The sequence below is a fragment of the Dendrobates tinctorius genome, unplaced genomic scaffold (assembly GCF_039654945.1).
Source record: "Dendrobates tinctorius isolate UK_male_01 unplaced genomic scaffold, ASM3965494v1 ptg000031l, whole genome shotgun sequence".
Classification (NCBI taxonomy): domain Eukaryota; kingdom Metazoa; phylum Chordata; class Amphibia; order Anura; family Dendrobatidae; genus Dendrobates; species Dendrobates tinctorius.
In genome coordinates, this window is record NW_027361699.1 from 11,524,778 (window position 1) to 11,550,522 (window position 25,745).

Below are 25,745 nucleotides of genomic sequence, written 5' to 3' on the forward strand. Positions count from 1 at the left end.
CAGGTTGGTTGCTGCTGCCACCTCTGGGTCAGCTTTGGCAATCCGCACTAGCCAGCAGAGAGCAGCTCCAGAGGCAAAATCCTTTTTGCAGCCTTCTGAGCATAACCATGGGACGACCTCTCTTTGAAGGTGGGGGGTCACACTGTCAGGTCCTTCTCCAACTCGGATTCGACCATCAGGAAGGTCCTAGAAGGACGCTGCTATAAAAGGTTTGCATGGCCGCTCGGCCATGCGCTAGTATAGTCTGTAATATGTAGTGGTATGTGTGATAATGGATGCTTGTGAAACGCTGACTGACTCATTATGAAACGCCTTCCCTCTGATACGTACGTTGTTAGGGTTTACCCTGTGGCTGTTAACAGGGCACAGCATTTAGTAAGGGTCTCTCCCTGGTGTCGCAGTTGCGGCATCAAATGCTTGTGGGTCTAGAGGGACTCTAACCCTGTGTCCTTGGGGCAGGGTCCTGTGACCAAAACACTAGTGTTCACTCTGCGGTATCGTGGCCCTGTGAAGCAACAGGGTTCGCCTCCTATTCACCGGGTAAAGTTAACCCGTGTGTGTCTGCTATACCGCCAGTTTCTGTCCACCATTACCAAGCAGCAGTCTACCATCTCTGCATGGTGGACCCTGGGCTGCGAACAAACCGCATTACCATCTTTTGTTATTCAGTGCATTCCGCCAGCCCTAACAATTGGTTGTTAAAGGTAGTGATGAGGGACGGGGGTCTGGTGGACTCACCTACAAGTTTTGTAAAGAAGTTGTTTGCATGTTGAAATGCCTTCTGAGGTGACTCTCTGTGGGTATCCTCTATTTTGAAAAGGGTTGTTAGTAGAGTTGAGCGAAACGGGTCGAAAAAATTCACAAGTCGCCGACTTTCATGAAACGAAACCCAACCTTAGCGTGAGGTCGGCGACTTTAGAGCCAAAGTCGCATTTCAAAAGATGCTTTAGCGCCCTTTTTCAGCCAATCAGGAAGAACGGACACTGTGGGCAACGTGATGACATAGGCAGTGGTCACCACCATCTTGGAGAAGGGCATGCAAGTGATTGGCTTGCTTTGTGTGGCATCACAGGGGGTATAAAAGGGCGGGGACGCTGACCGCCATGTTACTCATGCTGATCTCAGAATAGGAAGAGCTGCTGCAGCTGCTGATTCAGTAGGGGGAGCGTTAGGAAGGCAAAAAGAAAAAAAAAAACTGCTTCTGCTGCTAGCGCTTTTCACTGTAGTTACTGTGCAGTGAAAGGTGAAGATTTTTGCTTTTGTGCAGCAGCGCTGGTGGTGATTAGCCTGCCTTTTAAGGCTAGCTGCATTGCTGTGTGCACACTGGTGTTCAAACTGCTTTTTTAAAAGCAATCCAAATTGTATTGTTTTGTCCTGGTGAGGTAGTGAGCGTTCATTTTTTCACACGCCGTACAGTGGTGAACGCTCCTCACAAAGTACCGTGTAACGGCTGTTATAACGGCCAAATTGAAGCTATCTACGTTTGTGACTGTAAGGAAAAGTCGAGGAGTTTGTCCGTTCTTACAGACCTACACCTTATAGTTTTGTCCGTTTTCAAACAGTTTAGTATATTTGCTTTTTGATTACATTCAAAACTAGAGAGACAGCGTGTGTCAGTCCGTATAGAAAAACACGGAGCTTGACAATTTTACATACACTGTACAGCGGTGTACGTGCACGCTCCTCTCTCAGTACCGTGTAACGGCTGTTATCACGGCCAAATTGAAGCTATCTACGTGTGTGACTCTGTAAGGAAAAGTCGAGGAGTTTGTCCGTTCTTACAGACCTACACTCTAGGGAGATTCCAATTCTGCCCAATTCTATATACACCTTGTAGTTTGTCTACACTAGGCAATTTCTGCTGGTCACATTGTGGTGTTAAAGACACAGGGCCTGACAGAATCCAACTGTGTCCTGAAGTGTAGAGAGATTCCAATTCTCCACAGTCCTCTATCCACCTCTCTTACAACATCCAGAATCTGCCTGTCACATTGCGGTGTAAAATAAACAGGGCCTGACAGAATCCAACTGTGTCCTGAAGTCTACAGAGATTCCAATTCTCCACAGTCCTCTATCCACCTTTATTACACCATCCATAATCTGCCTGTCACATTGCGTTGTAAAATAAACAGGGCCTGACAGAATCCAACTTTGTCCTGAAGTCTAAAGAGATTCCAATTCTCCACAGTCCTCTATCCACCTTTCTTACACCATCTATAATCTGCCTGTCACATTGCAGTGTAAAATAAAAAGGGCCTGACAGAATCCAACTGTGTCCTGAAGTCTAGAGAGATTCAAATTCTCCCCACTCCTATATACACCTTGTACCTTATTTTTCAGTACCATATAGTTGGTGTTTTTTTGGGTACATTTTCCCCAAAAATGAGGAAGTGTGGTGGAAGAGTCCGTGGAAGTGGGTGGGGGTTGGCAGCTGGTAATGATGGTGTTGGTGTTGGTGGTGGATCTGCTGGTAGTGGCAAAAGCAAAATAGCACCTAATGCAGGAGGTGTTGAGCCTGCATCATCGTCTGGCTCCACAAGGCCTCGAAGGCTCCCTTTTCTTGGAGTAGGTAAACCGCTTTTAAAGCCGGAGCTTCAAGAACAAGTTTTGGCTTACATTGCTGACTTAGCCTCCAGCTCTATCGCCTCCTCTTCTGAAGTTTTAAAAAATAAAAGCAATGAGTCGTCATTGGAGGCTCATGGTCATGAACCACACCTTTCCATGTGTCCTTCACCCCTACCAAAATTGAAGTATGCGGCAGGCCACACTACAGTTTACACCATGGAGCTGTTTTCACATACCATGCCTGGGTTATCAAGTCAAATCTTGAATTACCCAGGCCAAGATGAATCTGACATGGAGTGCACTGATGCACAGCCACTGATAGATGATTCTGCTGGTACATTCACTCAGAGCACTACATTGTCCTCGCAGTGTACTGAGGCAGAATCTGACCCTGATGAAACTCAGGTGCCCCTTCCCGCATACTATACCACCATACACGGTGACACAGAGGAAGGTGCACATGACATTGAAGAGGAGGTGATGGATGACCCAGTTGTTGACCCAGATTGGCATCCATTGGGGGAAGAGGGTGCCGCTGCCTATAGCTCAGAAGTGGAGGAGGAGCATCCACAGCGGGCATCGACATCACAACAGCTATTATTTGGCAGGCCCGGAGCAGTCCAAAAACAGGTTACAAAAACCAAAAGAGTTGCAGGACAGCTTGGCCAGACGGTCAAAATAGCACAGCGTGCAAGGCCTCAAAATGTCTTCCATAGTAGGAAGAGTGCATTGTGGCACTTTTTGAACAAAATCCTAATGATCAGGCAAAGGTTATATGTAAGAAGTGCACAAAGACCTTTAGCCGAGGGAAAAATCTGAGAAATTTGAATCCCAGTTGCATGCTAAGACATTTAACCGCCATCCACTTGCAAGCGTGGACGGACTACCAAACCTCACGTACCACATGTGCAACTGCTCCCAAAGAAGGTAGTCAGCAACACTACATTGTTTCCCCCACTGTAAGCCCATCGGTTAGCACACCACCAGCAGCAAAGGTTGAGTTGTCGTCGCAAGGGCAAATCAGTCAGGGAATCACACTGTTATTGCAACGAAAGACTGATCTAGGCCATCAGAAAGAACACCAACTCCATCACCATCATCAACCCTCTCTCAGTCCACCATGTCCACCGCTAGTTCGACCATATGCAGCTCTCAAGTCCAGCTCACACTACCAGAGACTATGAGTAGGACAAGAAATTACTCATCCTCTCATCTGCGTACACTGGGTTTGAACGCCTACATTGCCAAACTAATCTCATTAGAGATGATGCCCTATCGGTTGGTTGAAAGCGCAGCTTTCCACGAACTCATGGCCTACGCAGTACCACTCTATGACCTACCCAGTCGCCACTTCTTTTCTCGCAAAGCCATCAAAGCCCTCCACTTTCATGTGAAAGACCGCATTGTACATGCACTCAAGCAATCAGTGAGTGGAAAGGTGCACCTCACAACTGATGCATGGTCCAGTAGGCATGGCCAGGGCCGTTACGTGTCCATCACTGCGCACTGGGTTAATGTGGTGGATGCAGGGTCCACAGGGGACAGCGGTGGTGGGACAGTGCTGACTAGCCCACGGTATAGGAAACAGTTGGCTGTAGGCGTTTGACCCTCCTCCTCCTCCTACTCCTCCAGAAGCGAAAGCTCGTCCACAGAACGCAGTCGCACGAGCACTCCATCCGCAGCTGTCAGTGTTGCACATGAGGTGTCCCCCTATCGATCAGCTAGTGGAAAGAGTCAGCAGGCTGTGTTGAAGATGATGTGTTTGGGCGACAGACACACCGCGGAGGTATTGGCCGACTACTTTCAGCGACAAACTGAGTCATGGCTGGGCATTCTACATCTTGAGGCAGGCAAGGTAGTTAGTGATAATGGCCGGAATTTTGCGGCAGCCACAGCCCTTTCAAAACTCCGACACATACCTTGCTTCGCTCACACCTTGAACCTGGTGGTGCAGTGCTTCCTCAATAATTATCCTGAGTTAAGAGCCCTGCTCCAGAAGGTCCGAAGACTGTGCTCGCACGTCCGCCGGTCGCCGGTACACTCCAGTCGTATGCAGAAGCTGCAGCGATTGCTCCACCTTCCCAAGCACCGCCTAATTATCGACGTTGCAACAAGGTGGAACTCCACCCTGCACATGGTTGAGTGGCTGTGCAAACAGAGGCAGGCCATAATGCATTTTATTTATTTATTTTACTCATTTATATAGCGCCATTAATTCCACAGCGCTTTACAGACATTATTGGCACTGTCCCCGATGGGGCTCACAATCTAAATTCACTATCTGTATGTCTTTGGAAAGTGGGAGCAACACACGCAAACACGGGGAGAACATACAAACTCCTTACTCATTTGTATAGCGCCATTAATTCCACAGCGCTTTACAGACATTATTGGCACTGTCCTCGATAGGGCTTACAATTTAAATTTCCTATCAGTATGTCTTTGGTGTGTAGGAGGAAACCAACGCAAATACGGGGAGAATATACAAACTCCTTGCAGATCTTGTCCTTGGTGGGATTTGAACCAAGGACCCCATCGCTGAAGGACTAACCACTAGTGTTGAGCGATACCGTTCGATACCCAAAAATATTGTATCGGATGGTATCGCCCGATACGAAAAAAATATCGGGTATCGCCGATTCCGATACCTGAAGTCCCATTCAAGTCAATGGGACTTCCGGTATCGGAATTAAAAAAAGGCCTTTATTTCCTTGTTGGCTAATTCTACATATTTGAAAACAAATAAGAATCATGTAGAATGTATTGCGGGAGGTGGAGGAGACATTAAAAGCATAGTGGTTTATTCAAATCACATGGCATAGCATTAATTCCAATTTTTTTTTTCAAGACGTTCGGAGTTAAAAAGATATTGACTATGTTAACTTTTTTATATTTAGTCAGATATGTATGTTTCACAACTTCCATGCTCTTCACCTTCTTTTGTACTTCTCCCACACTTTCTCCTTCATGATCCGCAGCAGTAGCATTTTTTTCATCAACTTTTTCTTCACCTTATTCATCTTCTTCTTCTTCATCTTCTTCCCATTAATTTTTTTTTTCCATTCTTCATATTCTTCTTATTCAGCTATTATTAATTTTCATATGCTATTTCTTCATCTTCTTCCTATTCTTCTTTTTCTTCATTTTCTTATGGTGACAGGCATTCCTGTAGTACTTATCTATAAAAGTTATAAGATTACACCTTACGTTCTGCCTGTCACAAAAGATTTACAACAGGATTTGTCCGCGTTCAGTTTGGCCTGCAGCAGCAGGCATTTTCCAGGGGCACCACGAGGAGGAACGGACTCACCCCCATTTACTGCTTAGTCTTCTTCTGCTTATAATTTTGATTTCTTCTATGCTGATTTTTTGTCTTATGCTTAATGTTCTTCTGCTTTCTGTTCTTCTGCTTTTGCTTCTTCTGCTTCTTGTTCTTCTGTCTTTTGTTCTGTATCTTGGTGGTTGTCTTCATGTTCTTTGTCCTCTTGGTCTTATTATTAAGGGTCATATTTCTGGTCTTCTTTGGTGTGGTCTTCAGGGTCGTCATCATCAGGGTCATCGTCATGGAGATCAATAAGGATTACCAAAGACAATTTCAAAAAGCTTGATCTTGGAAATGTAGCAGAAGGTACAAGAAGGCTGAGAAACTGGCAAGAACCAGCAGACAGTGCTGGCACCCGGATGGGTAGCAGAAGGAACAAGAGCCAATGGCACTACCGAGGACCAACTGACGGTGCTGGACCACGGTTACTAAGCAGAAGGTACCTGTGCTAAAAAGCACTACCAAGGACCAGCTGATGGTGCTGGACCTCGGATACCGAGATGGAGGCACCTAGGCCAAAGGCTGTGGCGAGAACCAGCAGACAGTGCTGGCACCCGGATGGGTAGCAGAAGGAACAAGAGCCAATGGCACTACCGAGGACCAACTGACGGTGCTGGACCACGGTTACTAAGCAGAAGGTACCTGTGCTAAAAAGCACTACCAAGGACCAGCTGACGGTGCTGGACCTCGGATACCGAGATGGAGGCACCTAGGCCAAAGGCTGTGGCGAGAACCAGCAGACAGTGCTGGCACCCGGATGGGTAGCAGAAGGAACAAGAGCCAATGGCACTACCGAGGACCAACTGACAGTGCTGGACCACGGTTACTAGGCAGGAGGTACCTGTGCTAGAAAGCACTACCAAGGACCAGCTGACGGTGCTGGACCTCGGACACCGAGATGGAGGCACCTAGGCCAAAGGCTCTGGCGAGAACCAACAGACAGTGCTGGAACCCGGGTGGGTAGCAGAAGGTACCCCTTGAAAGCAAAGTAGCCAGGCCGCAAGCCGGCCGCAGTTACCGAAACCCACAGTCCTACAGGGGGTCCATGTCCCATTGGCACTACGGATCCAGCCTTCAGTGCCAGTTCCCACAGCCCACATAGGAGTCACCTAAACTGCAGGCACCGTAGAGTCGGCTAACCCGGCCGCAAGACGACAGGACAACGGATTGGTGGCATAGTGACCTTGACACTACCCGGAAACAGCAGGCGTGCTGGAACCAGGCTGGGCAACAGGGAGTCCCCGTGCCAAAGACACTGCCGAGAACCAGCTGACGGTGCTGGAACCCAGATGGGTAGCAAAAGCTACAAGAGCCAATGGCACTATCGAGGAACAGCTGACGGTGCTGGACCATGGTTACTAGGCAGGAGGTACCTGTGCTAGAAAGCACTACCAAGGACCAGCTGACGGTGCTGGACCTCGGATACCGAGATGGAGACACCTAGGCCAAAGGCTCTGGCGAGAACCAGCAGACAGTGCTGGAACCCGGGTGGGTAGCAGAAGGTACCCATTCAAAGCAAAGTAGCCAGGCCGCAAGCCGGCCGCAGTTACCAAAACCCACAGTCCTACAGGGGGTCCATGTCCCATTGGCACTACGGATCCAGCCTTCAGTGTCAGTTCCCGCAGCCCACATAGGAGTCACCTAAACTGCAGGCACCGTAGAGTCGGCTAACCCGGCCGCAAGACGACAGGACAGCGGATTGGTGGCATAATGACCTTGACACTACCCGGAAACAGCAGGCGTGCTGGAACCAGGCTGGGCAACAGGGAGTCCCCGTGCCAAAGACATTGCCGAGAACCAGCTGACGGTGCTGGAACCCGGGTGGGTAGCAGAAGGTACCCATTGAAAGCAAAGTAGCCAGGCCGCAAGCCGGCCGCAGATACCGAAACCCACAGTCCTACAGGGGGTCCATGTCCCATTGGCACTACGGATCCAGCCTTCAGTGTCAGTTCCCGCAGCCCACATAGGAGTCACCTAAACTGCAGGCACCGTAGAGTCGGCTAACCCGGCCGCAAGACGACAGGACAAGGGATTGGTGGCATAGTGACCTTGACACTACCCGGAAACAGCAGGCGTGCTGGAACCAGGCTGGGCAACAGGGAGTCCCCGTGCCAAAGACACTGCCGAGCACCAACTGGCATTGTTGGAGCCCAGGGACAATCATGGTGTAGGCCGAGGCCTACTTGGTGGTAGTTTTAGATTGTTTGTAGGCTACAAAAGACTGTCAACGTGCTCCAATTAGGCATCTGTCTCCACTCTGTTTCCAGGATTTCACGTGACTACCAACACCGCCAGTTTATGCGTACAGTAGCCGTCTGCCCAATCCACACGTGTTCCTGTGTTACTGGTGTTCTGTAATGTCAGCAGATTCCCTGATGTTTGTCTGCCAATGTCTCCTGCTCTGTCCACATTCCCACCACTTGCAGTGGGAAGGTGGACAGCGTAGGACACAGTGCCGGACACACATTGGGGGATCAGCTCACGTTACAGAACACCAGGAACACAGGAACAAGTGTGGAATGTGTGGACGGCAACTGTGAGCAGGAACTGGCGGTGTTGGAGGTCAGGGGAAATACTAGAGACAGAGTGGAGACAGAGGCCAAATCAGAGAATGTTTAAATCTGAAGTAGTTACAATTTGGAGGCAGCAGCAGTTTGCCCTCCACACAGCAGGGGATCAGCTGACGTTACTGACCCCCACTTTCACATGAACGAGTGTGTTTTTCTGTGTGGACAGCACTTCCAAGCACCAACTAGCGTTGTTGGAACCCAGGGACAATCATGGTGCAGGCCGAGGCCTACTAGGAGCCTGGTGTAAAGCTGAGGTATTTTGACTTTGGAGGGAGCAGGACACTTTGCCCTCCACACAGCAGGGGATCAGCTGACGTTACTGACCCCCACTTTCACATTAACAAGTGTGTTTTTCTGTGTGGACAGCACTTCTGAGCACCAACTAGCGTTGTTGGAGCCCAGGGAGAACCAGGGTGCAGGCCGATGCCTACTTGGTGGCAGTTTTAGATTGTTTGTAGGCTACAACAGACTGTCAATGTGCTCCAATTAGGCATCTGTCTCCACTCTGTTTCCAGGATTTCACGTGACTACCAACACCGCCAGTTTATGCGTACAGTAGCCGTCTGCCCAATCCACACGTGTTCCTGTGTTACTGGTGTTCTGTAATGTAAGCAGATCCCCTGATGTTTGTCTGCCAATGTCTCCTGCTCTCTCCACATTCCCACCACTTGCAGTGGGAAGGTGGACAGCGCAGGAGACAGTGCCGGACACACATTGGGGGATCAGCTCACGTTACAGAACACCAGGAACACAGGAACAAGTGTGGAATGCGTGGACGGCAACTGTGAGCAGGAACTGGCGGTGTTGGAGGTCAGGGGAAATACTAGAGACAGAGTGGAGACAGAGGCCAAATCAGAGAATGTTTAAATCTGAAGTAGTTACAATTTGGAGGCAGCAGCAGTTTGCCCTCCACACAGCAGGGGATCAGCTGACGTTACTGAACCCCACTTTCACATGAACGAGTGTGTTTTTCTGTGTGGACAGCACTTCCGAGCACCAACTGGTGGTGTTGGAGCCCAGGGACAATCATGGTGCAGGCCGAGGCCTACTAGGAGCCAGGTGTAAAGCTGAGGTATTTTGACTTTGGAGGGAGGAGGACACTTTGCCCTCCACACAGCAGGGGATCAGCCGACGTTACCGAACCCCACTTTCACATGAACGAGTGTGTTTTTCTGTGTGGACGGCACTTCCGAGCAACAACTGACGATGTTGGAGCCCAGGGATAGTCATTTTGTAGGCTGAGGCCTACTTGGAGGCAGTTTAAGATAAGACGTTGTTTGAATTTGGAGGCAGCAGCAGTTTGCCCTCCACACAGCAGGGGATCAGCTGACATTACTGACCCCCACTTTCACATGAACAAGTGTCTTTTTCTGTGTGGACAGCACTTCCAAGCACCAACTAGCGTTGTTGGAGCCCAGGGAGAACCAGGGTGCAGGCCGAGGCCTACTTGGTGGCAGTTTTAGATTGTTTGTAGGCTACAACAGGCTGTCAACGTGCTCCAATTAGGCATCTGTCTCCACTCTGTTTCCAGGATTTCACGTGACCACCAACACCGCCAGTTTATGCGTACAGTAGCTGTCTGCCCAATCCACACGTGTTCCTGTGTTACTGGGATTCTGTAATGTCAGCAGATCCCCTGATGTGTGTCTGCCACTGTCTCCTGCTCTGTCCACATTCCCACCGCTTGCAGTGGGAAGGTGGACAGCGCAGGAGACAGTGGCGGACACACATTGGGGGATCTGCTGACGTAACAGAACCCCAGTAACACAGGAACACGTGTGGAATGCGTGGACGGCAACTGTGAGCAAGAACTGGCGGTGTTGGAGGTCAGGGGAAATACTAGAGACAGAGTGGAGACAGAGGCCAAATCAGAGAATGTTTAAATCTGAAGTAGCTAAAATTTGGAGGCAGCAGCAGTTTGCCCGCCACACAGCAGGGGATCAGCTGACGTTACCGAACCCCACTTTCACATGAACGAGTGTGTTTTTCTGTGTGGACAGCACTTCCGAGCACCAACTGGCGGTGTTGGAGCCCAGGGACAATCATGGTGCAGGGCAGGCCGAGGCCTAGTAGGAGCCAGGTGTAAAGCTGAGGTATTTTGACTTTGGAGGGAGCAGGACACTTTGCCCTCCACACAGCAGGGGATCAGCTGACGTTACTGACCCCCACTTTCACATGAACGAGTGTGTTTTTCTGTGCGGACAGCACTTCCGAGCACCAACTAGCGTTGTTTGAACCCAGGGACAATCATGGTGCAGGCCGAGGCCTACTAGGAGCCAGGTGTAAAGCTGAGGTATTTTGACTTTGGAGGGAGCAGGACACTTTGCCCTCCACACAGCAGGGGATCAGCTGACGTTACTGACCCCCACTTTCACATGAACAAGTGTGTTTTTCTGTGTGGACAGCACTTCTGAGCACCAACTAGGGTTGTTGGAGCCCAGGGAGAACCAGGGTGCAGGCCGAGGCCTACTTGGTGGCAGTTTTAGATTGTTTGTAGGCTACAACAGACTGTCAATGTGCTCCAATTAGGCATCTGTCTCCACTCTGTTTCCAGAATTTCACGTGACTACCAACACCGCCAGTTTATGCGTACAGTAGCCGTCTGCCCAATCCACACGTGTTCCTGTGTTACTGGTGTTCTGTAATGTCAGCAGATCCCCTGATGTTTGTCTGCCAATGTCTCCTGCTCTCTCCACATTCCCACCACTTGCAGTGGGAAGGTGGACAGCGCAGGAGACAGTGCCGGACACACATTGGGGGATCAGCTCACGTTACAGAACACCAGGAACACAGGAACAAGTGTGGAATGCGTGGACGGCAACTTTTAGCAGGAACTGGCGGTGTTGGAGGTCAGGGGAAATACTAGAGACAGAGTGGAGACAGAGGCCAAATCAGAGAATGTTTAAATCTGAAGTAGTTACAATTTGGAGGCAGCAGCAGTTTGCCCTCCACACAGCAGGGGATCAGCTGACGTTACTGAACCCCACTTTCACATGAACGAGTGTGTTTTTCTGTGTGGACAGCACTTCCGAGCACCAACTGGCGGTGTTGGAGCCCAGGGACAATCATGGTGCAGGCCGAGGCCTACTAGGAGCCAGGTGTAAAGCTGAGGTATTTTGACTTTGGAGGGAGGAGGACACTTTGCCCTCCACACAGCAGGGGATCAGCCGACGTTACCGAACCCCACTTTCACATGAACGAGTGTGTTTTTCTGTGTGGACGGCACTTTCGAGCAACAACTGACGATGTTGGAGCCCAGGGATAGTCATTTTGTAGGCTGAGGCCTACTTGGAGGCAGTTTAAGATAAGACGTTGTTTGAATTTGGAGGCAGCAGCAGTTTGCCCTCCACACAGCAGGGGATCAGCTGACATTACTGACCCCCACTTTCACATGAACAAGTGTCTTTTTCTGTGTGGACAGCACTTCCGAGCACCAACTAGCGTTGTTGGAGCCCAGGGAGAACCAGGGTGCAGGCCGAGGCCTACTTGGTGGCAGTTTTAGATTGTTTGTAGGCTACAACAGGCTGTCAACATGCTCCAATTAGGCATCTGTCTCCACTCTGTTTCCAGGATTTCACGTGACCACCAACACCGCCAATTTATGCGTACAGTAGCCGTCTGCCCAATCCACACGTGTTCCTGTGTTACTGGGATTCTGTAATGTCAGCAGATCCCCTGATGTGTGTCTGCCACTGTCTCCTGCTCTGTCCACATTCCCACCGCTTGCAGTGGGAAAGTGGACAGTGCAGGAGACAGTGGCGGACACACATTGGGGGATCTGCTGACGTAACAGAACCCCAGTAACACAGGAACACGTGTGGAATGCGTGGACGGCAACTGTGAGCAGGAACTGGCGGTGTTGGAGGTCAGGGGAAATACTAGAGACAGAGTGGAGACAGAGGACAAATCAGAGAATGTTTAATTCTGAAGTAGCTAAAATTTGGAGGCAGCAGCAGTTTGCCTGCCACACAGCAGGGGATCAGCTGACGTTACCGAACCCCACTTTCACATGAACGAGTGTGTTTTTCTGTGTGGACAGCACTTCCGAGCACCAACTGGCCGTGTCGGAGCCCAGGGAAAATCAGGTAGTAGGCCGAGGCCTACTTGGAGCCAGGTGTAAATCTGAGGTTGTTTGACTGTGGAGGGAGCAGGACACTTTGCCATACACACAGCAGGGGATCAGCTGACGTTACCGAACCCCACTTACACATGAGCGAGTGTTTTGTCTGTGCGGACAGCACTTCTGAGCACCAACTGGCGGTGTCGGAGCCCAGGGAAAATCAGGTAGTAGGCCGAGGCCTACTTGGTGGCAGTTTGCGATTGTTTCTAGACTACTACTAACTGTCAACGTACTCCAATTAGGCCTCTGTCTTCACTCTGTTTCGAGTATTTCCGCTGGCTTCCAACCACGCCAGTTGCTGCTCTGAAATGCCATCTGCACAACCCACACTTGTTCCTGTGTTACTGGGGTTCTGTAACAGCAGCTTCTCCCTAGAGGTGAGTCAGGCAATGTCTCCTGCTCTGTCCACATTTCCACTACAAGTAGTGGGAATGTAGACAAAGCAGGAGACATTGCCATGCTCAACTCTGGAGATGAGCAGATGTTACAGGACCCAGGTACCACAGGAACAAGTGTGGATTGTGCAGACGGCACTTGAGAGCAGAAACAGGCGGTGTTGTAGGCCGGAGGAAATACTCAAAACAGAGTGGAGACAGAGGGCAAATCAGAGAACATATTAAATCAGAGGTAGTCAGAAGTTGTAGGCAGCAGGAGAGTTTGCCGTACACACAGCAGGGGATCAGCTAACGTTACCGAACAACACTTACACATGAGCGAGTGTTTTGTCTGTGCGGACAGCACTTCCGAGCACCAACTGGCGTTGTCGGAGCCCAGGGAAAATGAGGTAGTAGGCCGAGGCCTACTTGGAGCCAGGTGTAAATCTGAGGTTGTTTGACTGTGGAGGGAGCAGGACACTTTGCCATACACACAGCAGGGGATCAGCTGACGTTACCGAACCCCACTTACACATGAGCGAGTGTTTTGTCTGTGCGGACAGCACTTCTGAGCACCAACTGGCGGTGTCGGAGCCCAGGGAAAATCAGGTAGTAGGCCGAGGCCTACTTGGTGGCAGTTTGCGATTGTTTCTAGACTACTACTAACTGTCAACGTACTCCAATTAGGCCTCTGTCTTCACTCTGTTTCGAGTATTTCCGCTGGCTTCCAACCATGCCAGTTGCTGCTCTGAAATGCCGTCTGCACAACCCACACTTGTTCCTGTGTTACTGGGATTCTGTAACAGCAGCTTCTCCCTAGAGGTGAGTCAGGCAATGTCTCCTGCTCTGTCCACTTTTCCACTACAAGTAGTGGGAATGTAGACAAAGCAGGAGACATTGCCGTGCTCAACTCTGGAGATGAGCAGATGTTACAGGACCCAGGTACCACAAGAACAAGTGTGGATTGTGCAGACGGCACTTGAGAGCAGAAACAGGCGGTGTTGTAGGCCGGAGGAAATACTCAAAACAGAGTGGAGACAGAAGGCAAATCAGAGAACATATTAAATCAGAGGTAGTCAGAAGTTGTAGGCAGCAGGAGAGTTTGCCATACACACAGCAGGGGATCAGCTGACGTTACCGAACCCCACTTACACATGAGCGAGTGTTTTGTCTGTGTGGACAGCACTTCTGAGCAACAACGGGCGTTGCTGTAGCCCAGGGAAAATGAGGTAGTAGGCCGAGGCCTACTTGGAGCCAGGTGTAAATCTGAGGTTGTTTGACTGTGGAGGGAGCAGGACACTTTGCCATACACACAGCAGGGGATCAGCTGACGTTACCGAACCCCACTAACACATGAGCGAGTGTTTTGTCTGTGCGGACAGCACTTCTGAGCACCAACTGGCGGTGTCGGAGCCCAGGGAAAATCAGGTAGTAGGCCGAGGCCTACTTGGTGGCAGTTTGCGATTGTTTCTAGACTACTACTAACTGTCAACATACTCCAATTAGGCCTCTGTCTTCACTCTGTTTCGAGTATTTCCGCTGGCTTCCAACCACGCCAGTTGCTGCTCTGAACTGAAATGCCGTCTGCACAACCCACACTTGTTCCTGTGTTACTGGGGTTCTGTAAAAGCAGCTTCTCCCTAGAGGTGAGTCAGGCAATGTCTCCTGCTCTGTCCACATTTCCACTACAAGTAGTGGGAATGTAGACAAAGCAGGAGACATTGCCGTGCTCAACTCTGGAGATGAGCAGATGTTACAGGACCCAGGTACCACAGGAACAAGTGTGGATTGTGCAGACGGCACTTGAGAGCAGAAACAGGCGGTGTTGTAGGCCGGAGGAAATACTCAAAACAGAGTGGAGACAGAGGGCAAATCAGAGAACATATTAAATCAGAGATAGTCAGAAGTTGTAGGCAGCAGGAGAGTTTGCCGTACACACAGCAGGGGATCAGCTGACGTTACCGAACCCCACTTACACATGAGCGAGTGTTTTGTCTGTACGGACAGCACTTCTGAGTAACAACGGGCGTTGCTATAGCCCAGGGAAAATGAGGTAGTAGGCCGAGGCCTACTTGGAGCCAGGTGTAAATCTGAGGTTGTTTGACTGTGGAGGGAGCAGGACACTTTGCCATACACACAGCAGGGGATCAGCTGACATTACCGAACCCCACTTACACATGAGCGAGTGTTTTGTCTGTGCGGACAGCACTTCTGAGCACCAACTGGCGTTGTCGGAGCCCAGGGAAAATGAGGTAGTAGGCCGAGGCCTACTTGGAGCCAGGTGTAAATCTGAGGTTGTTTGACTGTGGAGGGAGCAGGACACTTTGCCATACACACAGCAGGGGATCAGCTGACGTTACCGAACCCCACTTACACATGAGCGAGTGTTTTGTCTGTGCGGACAGCACTTCCAAGCACCAACTGGCGTTGTCGGAGCCCAGGGAAAATGAGGTAGTAGGCCGAGGCCTACTTGGAGCCAGGTGTAAATTTGAGGTTGTTTGACTGTGGAGGGAGCAGGACACTTTGCCATACACACAGCAGGGGATCAGCTGACGTTACCGAACCCCACTAACACATGAGCGAGTGTTTTGTCTGTGCGGACAGCACTTCTGAGCACCAACTGGCGGTGTCGGAGCCCAGGGAAAATCAGGTAGTAGGCCGAGGCCTACTTGGTGGCAGTTTGCGATTGTTTCTAGACTACTACTAACTGTCAACGTACTCCAATTAGGCCTCTGTCTTCACTCTGTTTCGAGTATTTCCGCTGGCTTCCAACCACGCCAGTTGCTGCTCTGAAATGCCGTCTGCACAACCCACACTTGTTCCTGTGTTACTGGGGTTCTGTAACAGCAGCTTCTCCCTAGAGGTGAGTCAGGCAATGTCTCCTGCTCTGTCCACATTTCCACTACAAGTAGTGGGAATGTAGACAAAGCAGGAGACATTGCCGTGCTCAACTCTGGAGATGAGCAGATGTTACAGGACCCAGGTACCACAGGAACAAGTGTGGATTGTGCAGACGGCACTTGAGAGCAGAAACAGGCGGTGTTGTAGGCCGGAGGAAATACTCAAAACAGAGTGGAGACAGAGGGCAAATCAGAGAACATATTAAATCAGAGGTAGTCAGAAGTTGTAGGCAGCAGGAGAGTTTGCCATACACACAGCAGGGGATCAGCTGACGTTACCGAACCCCACTTACACATGAGCGAGTGTTTTGTCTGTGCGGACAGCACTTCTGAGCAACAACGGGCGTTGCTGTAGCCCAGGAAATAAAGTTCAGGTCATAGAAACATGAACACAACAGGAGACCTGGATCCTGTTGCCAGCCAATTATTTATTCTGGAAGAGGACTGGCAAATTCAGGTGAGATCCAGGCCTTGTTCATTTTCACAAAAGTAAGCCGGTCAACATTATCGGCGGAAAGACACGTTCTGATAATACACTGGCAGCAGGGCAAGCCAGCACCTCCAATGCATACTGGCTAAGCTCTGGCCATGTATCCAGCTTAGAGACCCAATACTTGAGCGAGGAAGAGCCGTCTGGGAGATCACTAACAGGGCACGACAAGTAGTCTGTCACCATCTGACGGATACGTTGCCTCCTGCTGACTGGAACCGTCTGTGATGGTGTAGCCGTTTGTGGCGGTCCCACAAAACTTTTCCACATTTGGGCCATACTGGCCTTGCCTTGTCCTGCGGCACTGCCTCTGCTACCTCTTTGTGCAGAGCTTCCTCCACTGCCTCTACCCACATGGCTGGTTTGAAAAGCACTACCAGCAACACTTGTGGGGGGAATGGAGAACATGATGGCCTGCACAAGTGTTTCTTGGTACTCCCGCATTTTTCGCTCCCGGTTCAACTGTGGTATGAGGCTTTGTAAGTTGTCCCGGTAGCGAGGATCTAGGAGGGTGTACACCCAATAATCAGCTGTGTGGAGAATGTTGGCGATGCGGCGGTCATTTAACAAGCACTGCAGCATGAAATCAACCATGTGCTGCAGACTGCCAACTGGACCGGAAACGCTGTCCCCAGCTTGAGGCAGCATCTCTGCCTGCTCAGCATCACCCCACCCTCGCTGTACACACTGACTACTAGAGCCTTGTGTACCTCCCTCCTCTGGAGAGATGTGTTCCTCCTCCTCCATTGACTCCTCGTCATCCTCCTCACTAAGTGTCCTCTGCCTGGGCCTTTGTGTGGAAGCACGTTGCGCAGACTTGCCAGAAGCAGATGGCATTTCTGACTGCTCATCATCGACCTCTTCAAAAACCTCCTCACTTAGTGCTTGTAAGGTTTTTTGAAGCAGACAGATGAGGGGGACAGTCATGCTGATTAGTGCATCATCTGCACTGGCCATCCACGTGGAGTCATCGAAGGCACGCAAAACTTGGCAGATGTCCCTCATAGTGGCCCACTCAGTGGTGGTGAAGTGTGTCCGGCGCACAGTGCTACCTGTTTGCGCCTGATGCAGCTGGTACTCCATTACTGCTGCCTGCTGCTCACACAACCGCTCCAACATATGTAACGTTGAATTCCACCTGGTGGGGAGGTCACATATGATGCGATGTTCTGGCAGGCGGAATCGGCGTTGCAGAGATGCAATGCGCGATCTTGCCATGCTGGAACGCCGCAAGTGAGCACACTCTAGGCGAACCTTGTGCAGCAGTGCATCAAGATCCGGATAGTCCCTCAGAAAGCTCTGCACGACCAAATTGAGCACGTGTGCCAGACATGGTATGTGAGTGAGGTTGCCTAGGCCCAGAGCTGCCACTAGATTTCGGCCATTGTCACTCACTACCAAACCTGGCTGGAGATTCGCTGGCACAAACCACACATCGCTCTCCTGCTTGATGGCATTCCAGAGCTCCTGTGCTGTGTGGCTCCGATTCCCCAAAGAAATTAATTTATGGATGGCCTGTTGACGTTTGGCCACACCTGTGCTCATATCTGGCCTAACAGGCTCACGCAGTGCTGTTTCCGAGGAACTAGAGTAGGAGGAGGACTCAATATGTACAGACTGCATTCCTGCAATCCTTGGAGTTGGCAGAATACGTACAGAGCCACTCTCCAGATCTGTACCCGGCTCCACAACATTGACCCAATGGGCAGTGAGGGAAAGGTATTGTCCCTGTCCATGGCTACTGGTCCACGCATCGGTGGTCAGGTGGACCTTGCTACTGACGGCATTTAGTAGCGCATTTTTAATTTTTCCCTCCACATGCTTTTGCAGGGCAGGGACAGCTTGCCTGCTGAAATAAAAGCGGCTGGGCACATTGTATTGTGGAACTGCCAATGCCATAAAGTTCCGGAAGGTGTCAGTCTCCACCAGCCTCAATGACAGCATCTCAAGGGCCAGTAGTTTTGCAATGCCGGCATTCAGAGCCAGTGCTCGGGGATGGTTTGCCAAGTATGGCCGCTTTTTCTCCCATGCCTGTGCTACCGATTGCTGGTGAGTGGCCTGGGAGTGTGCTGATGACTGCGAACGTGGTTCAGTGGGTGGAATTTCACTGGGTCTCTGGACAGCAGTGGCAGTGGTTCTTCCATGGCGTTCCAGTGAGGAAGCCGAACCAGCTGTGTGTGAGCTGGAGGAAGAGGCCCCAACACGAGCTGAAGAGGTGGTAGGTGCTGCTGAAGGTTGGCCTACATCTTCAGTGTGTCTGTGTAACTCCACCTCGTGCTTGGTACGCACATGTTTCCACATATTTGTGGTATTGAGGTTGGTCACATTTTTCCCTCGTTTCACTTTCTGATGGCACAGCTTGCATTTGACAAAGCAAATGTCATCTGCAACTGTGTCAAAAAAAGACCAGGCACTGCAAGTCCTGGGAGCGCCCGTTTTGTGTTTTGGAAGAGGATTGCTCCTCACGGGTGCCAAAGTGGAGGCTACAGGCAACCGAGTCTGCCCTCGCCCTCTCCCTCCTCTTTTGGCCGTTCGGGGAATCTCTTCCTCAGAGCTGCTCCCACCACCTTCCTGTGGCTGACGCCATGATGGGTCAAGGACCTCATCATCTCCACTCCCCTCTTCAAGCACCAGCTGGTCCTGGGTTGTCTCGCCAGCACCGTACGCACCAGAAATTGGCAACTGAGTCTCATCATCATCTGATGCATACTGAGGTGTGCTGACCATAGGCACTGGCCCACCCGCCTCTTCAGATTCAGAGGGACAAAGCAGTTGCACATCACTGCATACTCCCTCTTCTTCACGCTCTAGAATGCTGCTTGGCTGGCCACCTCTTTCCAAGCCAACAGATTCTGAAAACAGAAGTAAAGATTGAGATGGCTCCTGTCCAGGGCTCTCAGACTGCCTGGGCAATTTGGCAGGTGGTGAAGAGACAGATGGTTGCTCTTCAGTGCTCTGGCCTTGGGAGGATGCGGAAGTCATTGAAGTGGATGCGTTAGCTGCCATCCATCCGACAACGGCTTCAATTTGTTCGTCACGCAGCAGTGGGGTACGGCGAGGTCCTACAAAGCTGCGCATGAAGGACTGTTGCCTGGTAAAAGTGGGGGATGCCGGGTCACTGGTGGCCGCAGCAGATACCGAATCCCCACGTCCTCTCCCTGCTGAATCCCCCCGTCCTCTCCCTGCTGAAACTCCACGGCCACGACCACGTGCCTTACTCCCTGCCTTCTTCATCTTGGTAGACTGATAAAGATAGGCAGAAAAGTAAAAAAGGGGTGGCTTAGTGTTCTTATTCCTGAACACCTGCTAACCAGTATAAGAAACACTAATTTGGCTAAGAGTGTGTGTACTACACTTTAATATGATCTAATGTGGCCTAGACAACTGTAAAGTGGAGTGTTTGGTGAACTTTATTTCCTTTTTTTTGGGTGGGGGGAAAGGAAAGGATGTGACCAAAGTTTGAAAGCTATAGTATCACAAACTTTTTGAAGCGATTACAATGCAGGAAGCTAACCTACAATGCAATTGATGAGGCTCCAAAAAATAGGGTGATACTAGCCTGGCTGGCCCTGAAGGGCACAAGCCAGCAAAAAGGCTCCTCTATCTAATCCTATATAGTGTTTGCAACCAACCAATGACAATGGATGCGGTTGGAAGCACACTAATATAGGAGCAAAAATCTGGCTAAATTAGCTGCAAAAAAAGGACTATGTATGAGGCAGTGACGCACGCTGAGCGGACTACAGCTAGCGGTGGCTGTAGAACACACTGCAACATGAGCTGCACACACACACAGAGAGACCTATCAGACAGCCAAAAACAGTGCAGAGAAATGGGCTATAGCACTGAAAGGCTGCTGAAAGGCTCCGCTGTCCACTCCGTTAGTGTTTGCAACCAACGTATATGGATACGTATGGAAGCACACTATACAGGAGAAAAAAAAAGCAGCAATAAAAGAAAAATGTGTATGAGGCAGAGACACACGCTGGCCGGCCTACAAGCAGACGTGCCTGCAGGACACACTACACAGCGTGGGTCTGCACTCACACAGCCCTTGCAGACAGCTGTGAAAACAGCGCTGCTAGGGAAAAGCAAGCTACAGTGGTGGTTTATGTAGCCTGGGTTAAGCACTATATGTTTTGTGGAATCGCTATTTCTAACTGTCCCTCACAGTCTTCAACAGCAGCCTGTCCCTAACTGAATTCACAGCAGAGTGACCAGAAATGGCGGCTGCAGCGCTTTTTATAGTGCATCATGACATCATTTCAGCAGCCAATCACAGCCATGCCAGTAGTTAACATGCCTAACAGGATATGCCCACACTTCTGAGGATCCCCATTGGCTGAATCAAATCGAGCGGGCTCCTAGCATTATGGGAACTTCCGATTCCGGTATTCGATATGAAAAAAGTATCGGAACTAAGTATCGGAATTCCGATACAGCTAATATCGGCCGATACCCGATACTTGCGGTATCGGAATGCTCAACACTACTAACCACTGAGTTACCATGCCGATGTAAGTAGCACATATGTGTGTGTGCATGTTTCAAAGCCGTGTTTGTTTTTGGGTAGCTGTGTTTGTGTAAGTAGAAGAGCTGTATGTGAATGTGGGAAAACCGTATATGTGTACGTGTGAGAGCTGAGTGTTATATAGGAAAGGTGTGTGTGTGTGAACATAGGAGAGCTGTGTGTTTCTATGTAGCTGAGCTGTGTGTGTTGGAGAGGTGTGTGTATGTAAGACAGCTGTGTGTAACTGAAATGTGTGTATGTATGTTGCAGACATGTGCATATGCATAGCAGAGCTTAGTGTGCATATACTGTGCATGCAGTAGTGATGTGATTATGCATGTGCTCCAGAAAATGCATATAAACTGCCTGCTGCAAAGGTACACATGTATAATATACAGTACATGCTGCAGAGAAATACTAACATTAGATCTCTATCCACTATATTCTTCCCTACAGCAGTAAAGTTAGTGTTATCAAATCCCCTACAAATTTATACCTGTGGTAAATTTTAATTAGTTGCAAAAGTTTTTATCCTATATTTTTACTAAGTAAACCTGGGGGTGTGTTTAAAATTAACGTTTGTCTAATAGTTAGAAAACTTTGAAATTTTACGTAAATTAATAGCAAAATGTTTACATAACACCTATCAAAAAAACAGGCGGGAGGATACACGGGCAGGCATTTTAAGGGCAGACATGGAGTTGACAGGTGTGCAGTGGTCGAACCTGAAAGACCTCTGTAAAGTCCTTCAGTGTTTTGAGGAATGCACACGGCTGGTAAGTGCAGACGACACCATCTTAAGCATGAGCATCCCACTTATGTGTCTGCTCATGCAAACTTTGACGCACATTAAGGAGCAGGTGTCTGCAGCCGAGGATGATGAGGAAGAAGAGGAGGGAAGCCTTGATGACAGTCAGCCATTGTCTGCTACGGGAACTCTCCTGGATGAGGTGGAGGAAGAAGAGGAAGAGGAGGAGGAGGATGATGATCGGGATGATTATTTAGGGGAGGAGGATGCTTCTCGTGGGGCAAGAGAAAATGTTGGCATGGCAAGGTCTGTTACAGGGTTTGTGCATGACTGGAGGGATGTGGATTTGCCAGAAAGTGCTCCTCCACCCAGCACTCGCAGTGCATCATTGACACCGGGAACATTTGCCCACATGTCAGATTATGTCTTGCAGATCCTAAAAAGGGACCCCTGCATTGCCAAAATGATGAACGATGACGACTACTGGTTGGCCAGCATCCTGGATCCACGCTATAAAGGCAAATTCCAAAACATGCCACAGTAGAACCTTGACCTAATATTGGCTAACAAACAAGCAACTCTGGTAAACTGGTTGGTTGAGGCATTCCCAGCACACAGCAGCGGTGTTGGTTCTCACACGAGCCGTAGGGGCCGGGAGCAGCTTGGAAGAGGTGTTGGTGGTGCACACATCAGAAGTGGCGTTGGAGACAGGGGTTTCATGACCATGTTGTGGACTGATTTTTCAAGTCCCGCTCACACGACTGGTAATACTGCATCGATTGAAAGTGACAGGAGACAGCACTTGTCAACTATGGTTACAAACTACTTCTCATCCCATATCGATGTTCTCCCTCACAGGTCATTCCCATTTGACTATTGGGCCGCTAAACTGGACACCTGGCCTGAATTGGCACAATATGCCTTACAGGAGCTCGCTTGCCCAGCTGCAAGTGTGCTATCAAAAAGAGTCTTCAGTGCTGCTGGATCAATCCTGACAGAAAAAATGACCCATCTCTCGACCCAAAATGTGCATGATCTAACCTTCATTAAAATGAACCATGCATGGGTTTCCAAGGATTTTGTCACACCTTACCCTCATGACACATAGGTTGCCAGAAAAATGGCTTTCTTTGGTCCTCCTCTTCCTGGGACTTGTCCAATTTCACCTTTAGCAGCAGGTGAATGTCCCACATCAACATATGCCATTTTGTAAACTTCCCTAACTGGGCTGCCTCCTCCCCGCATGGCAGGGGTCACCACCTAGCGCACGCAACCGTGCGAGTGCCGTTGCCCTGGACAGGTGGGTGGGCCGACTCTTGGGCACGGGCACTGGCACAGGGTCCCTCATAGTGCAATCAAGTGTCTCTGATGGTGGGGGTGCACACGCGCCGTTAGACACACCGCTGTACAATGAGGGGCCCTGTGCCAGTGCCGTCGCCACAGAGTGGGCCCCCCCTGCTTGCTCAGGATCACAGCACTTGCAAAGTTGAAATACTTACCTCTCCCTGCTCCACTGCCATGACATCTTCCGCGTTTCCTGACAGTGATATTCTGATCAGAGAGCGCAATGACATCATGTCTGTATGTCTAGACTAGTACAGGGATTCCCTAGCGAGGAGACTTATTTGAGGAGACTTATTTAATTGTTTTCAATGCTGGGACAGCAATTTTTGGGGAGCACTACACTCTGGAGAATGATATATGGGGCCCACCATACACTGGAGCAATCCAAAGGTGGACATCAGACACTGGAGCAGCATTTACAAGACCCATTATACACTAGAGCATTAGAAATGGGGCCCATTATATATGGAGCATTATTTGGGCCCATACGACAGTGCAGCTTCATCCATGGGGACCAACATATACTGTAGCATTATGTGGAGCTCATCATATACTGTTTCAAACATTATATGGGACCAATGATTCTGTATGGAGAAATATATGGGCCTCATTACTCTGTATAGCGCACTATGCGGTGGCCATAATACTGTATGGAGTAATAAACTGTCCGTTTTTGGAGCTATTGGAGAATTTAAAATGGATATCAGTCATGAGATGTAAAAAGTGAAGTATTTTTCATTGTACTATACCGCTATTTCTCTGCCGCATCGGAGCATCATGAGTTGTGCTATGTGTTAAAGGGGCGCTCTTTGGCCCAGCGCACATGAAAACCTGGAGCCAGCCCTACCCCACCACAAATTTAGCCAAATAACCCCCATTTTTCAGTGCGTAACTAGTATTATGAAGTAAATTAAGGTTGAAATGCTTCAGTAATAAGAATTGATGTTTTTGGCATTCAAAAGGGCACTGTAGGTGTGTTTCCTGTCCTCCACTCCTTGCCGACTTTGCTTCCCCATTGACTTGCATTGGGTTTCATGTTTCAGTTGGCCTTCGACTTTTCACGATAATCGGCTGATTTCGTTCGACCCGACTTTTGCGAAAGTCGGGTTTCACGAAACCCGACTCGACCCGAAAAAAGGCAAAGTCGCTCATCTCTAGTTGTTAGGTCTTTCGCCTGTTCCTGAAAGTGTGTCTTGGAGCTACAGTTTCTCCTGAGCTGGAGAAACTGGCCCTTAGGAATTACATTTTTTAGGTGATATGGATGAAAACTAGTGTAGTGCAACAAGCTATTTGTTAATCTCCCTGGACGTGGATGGTAAAGAAAAATTGATGAAAGATTGCAAAACAGGATAGTATATTAGCAGCCCCAATCAAGTTTCAAAGAAATTCAAGCTGTTCTGCAGACTCAGGGTGCTTCAATGTCAGTGCAAACCATTCATCAACATTTGAATGAAGTAAAATGTTATGGCAGAAGACCCAGGAGGACCCCGTTGCTGACACAGAGACATACAAAGCTAGACTGCAGTTTACCAAAATGTATGTGAGTAATTCAAAATCCTTCTGGAAAGGCATTTTGTGGACAGATGAGACTAAGATAGAACTTTTGGGTAAAGCATATCATTCTACCGTTTACTGAAAAGGGAATGATGCCTACAAAGAAAAGAATGCAGCATCTATAGTCAAATATGGAGGAGGCTCAAAGATGTTTTGGGTTATTTTGCTGCCTTTGGAACTGAGTTCCTTCATTTTGTGCAGTGCATCATGAAATCTGATGATTACTAGTGGAGTTTGGGTCGCAATGTATTGCCCAGTTTCAGAAAGCTGGGCTTGCATCCTAGGTCGTGGGTCTTCCAGCAGGACAATGACCTCAAATAGACTTTAAGAAGCACTAGAAATGAATGGAAACAAAGCACTGGGTAATTGTAAAGTTACCAGCAATAAGTCTGGATCTATATTCCACTGAACACCTATGGAGAGATCTTACAATTGCTGTTGGGAGAAGGCACCCTTCAAACAAAAGAGACCTGTTGCAGTTTGCAAAAGAAGAGTGGTTCAAGTTGAGAGGGGTAATCAGCTTGTTGATAGTTATAGGAAGTGAATTATTACAGTTATTTATTCCTAAGAGTGTGCAACCATATATTAAGCTGAGGGTGCCAACAATTTTGACAGGCCCATTTTCGGGGTTGTGTGTGAATTTATGTCCAAGTTGCCATTTTTCTATTTTTTTGTGTTGTTCCAATACACACAAAGTAAATAAACATGTGTATAACAAAATGTGTAATTGCAATAATTTTCTGGGAAAAATACTTCCTTTTCTGAATCAATTTCAAGGGTGCATACACTTTTGGCCATGACTGTATGTATTGCAATGGTTTGGCTTCATAGCCTTTCTCAAGGATATCTGTGTATACAAATATAAAATGTAAAGACCATAAAGTATGCTTTGAGTAGAAACATAGAGCGAGCAGAATCTCCTCACAGATTGACTGGATAAGTTCCTGCTCATGTCCATGGCGATCTCCTCCTAGTTTATGGGACTTAAAAAAACAACTGGGGCTTTGCCATTATTGTGTTTGTGGGAAGACCCTTTTATCTATTCACTGCTATAATTGTGTTTTACTTTCAGCGAATTGGTTATGATTTTTCTTTCTAAAAATGTTGTTTTCAATTTTGTATAAATGTTGTTTTGTTTTGTGTCATTGTTCAGACATATTAAAAACTGTTACATCTGAAATTGTTCTTTCGTTATTTACTGTATGTCAGCAATCTTTCAGGAAGATCAGTAACTGGGAACAGAAATCT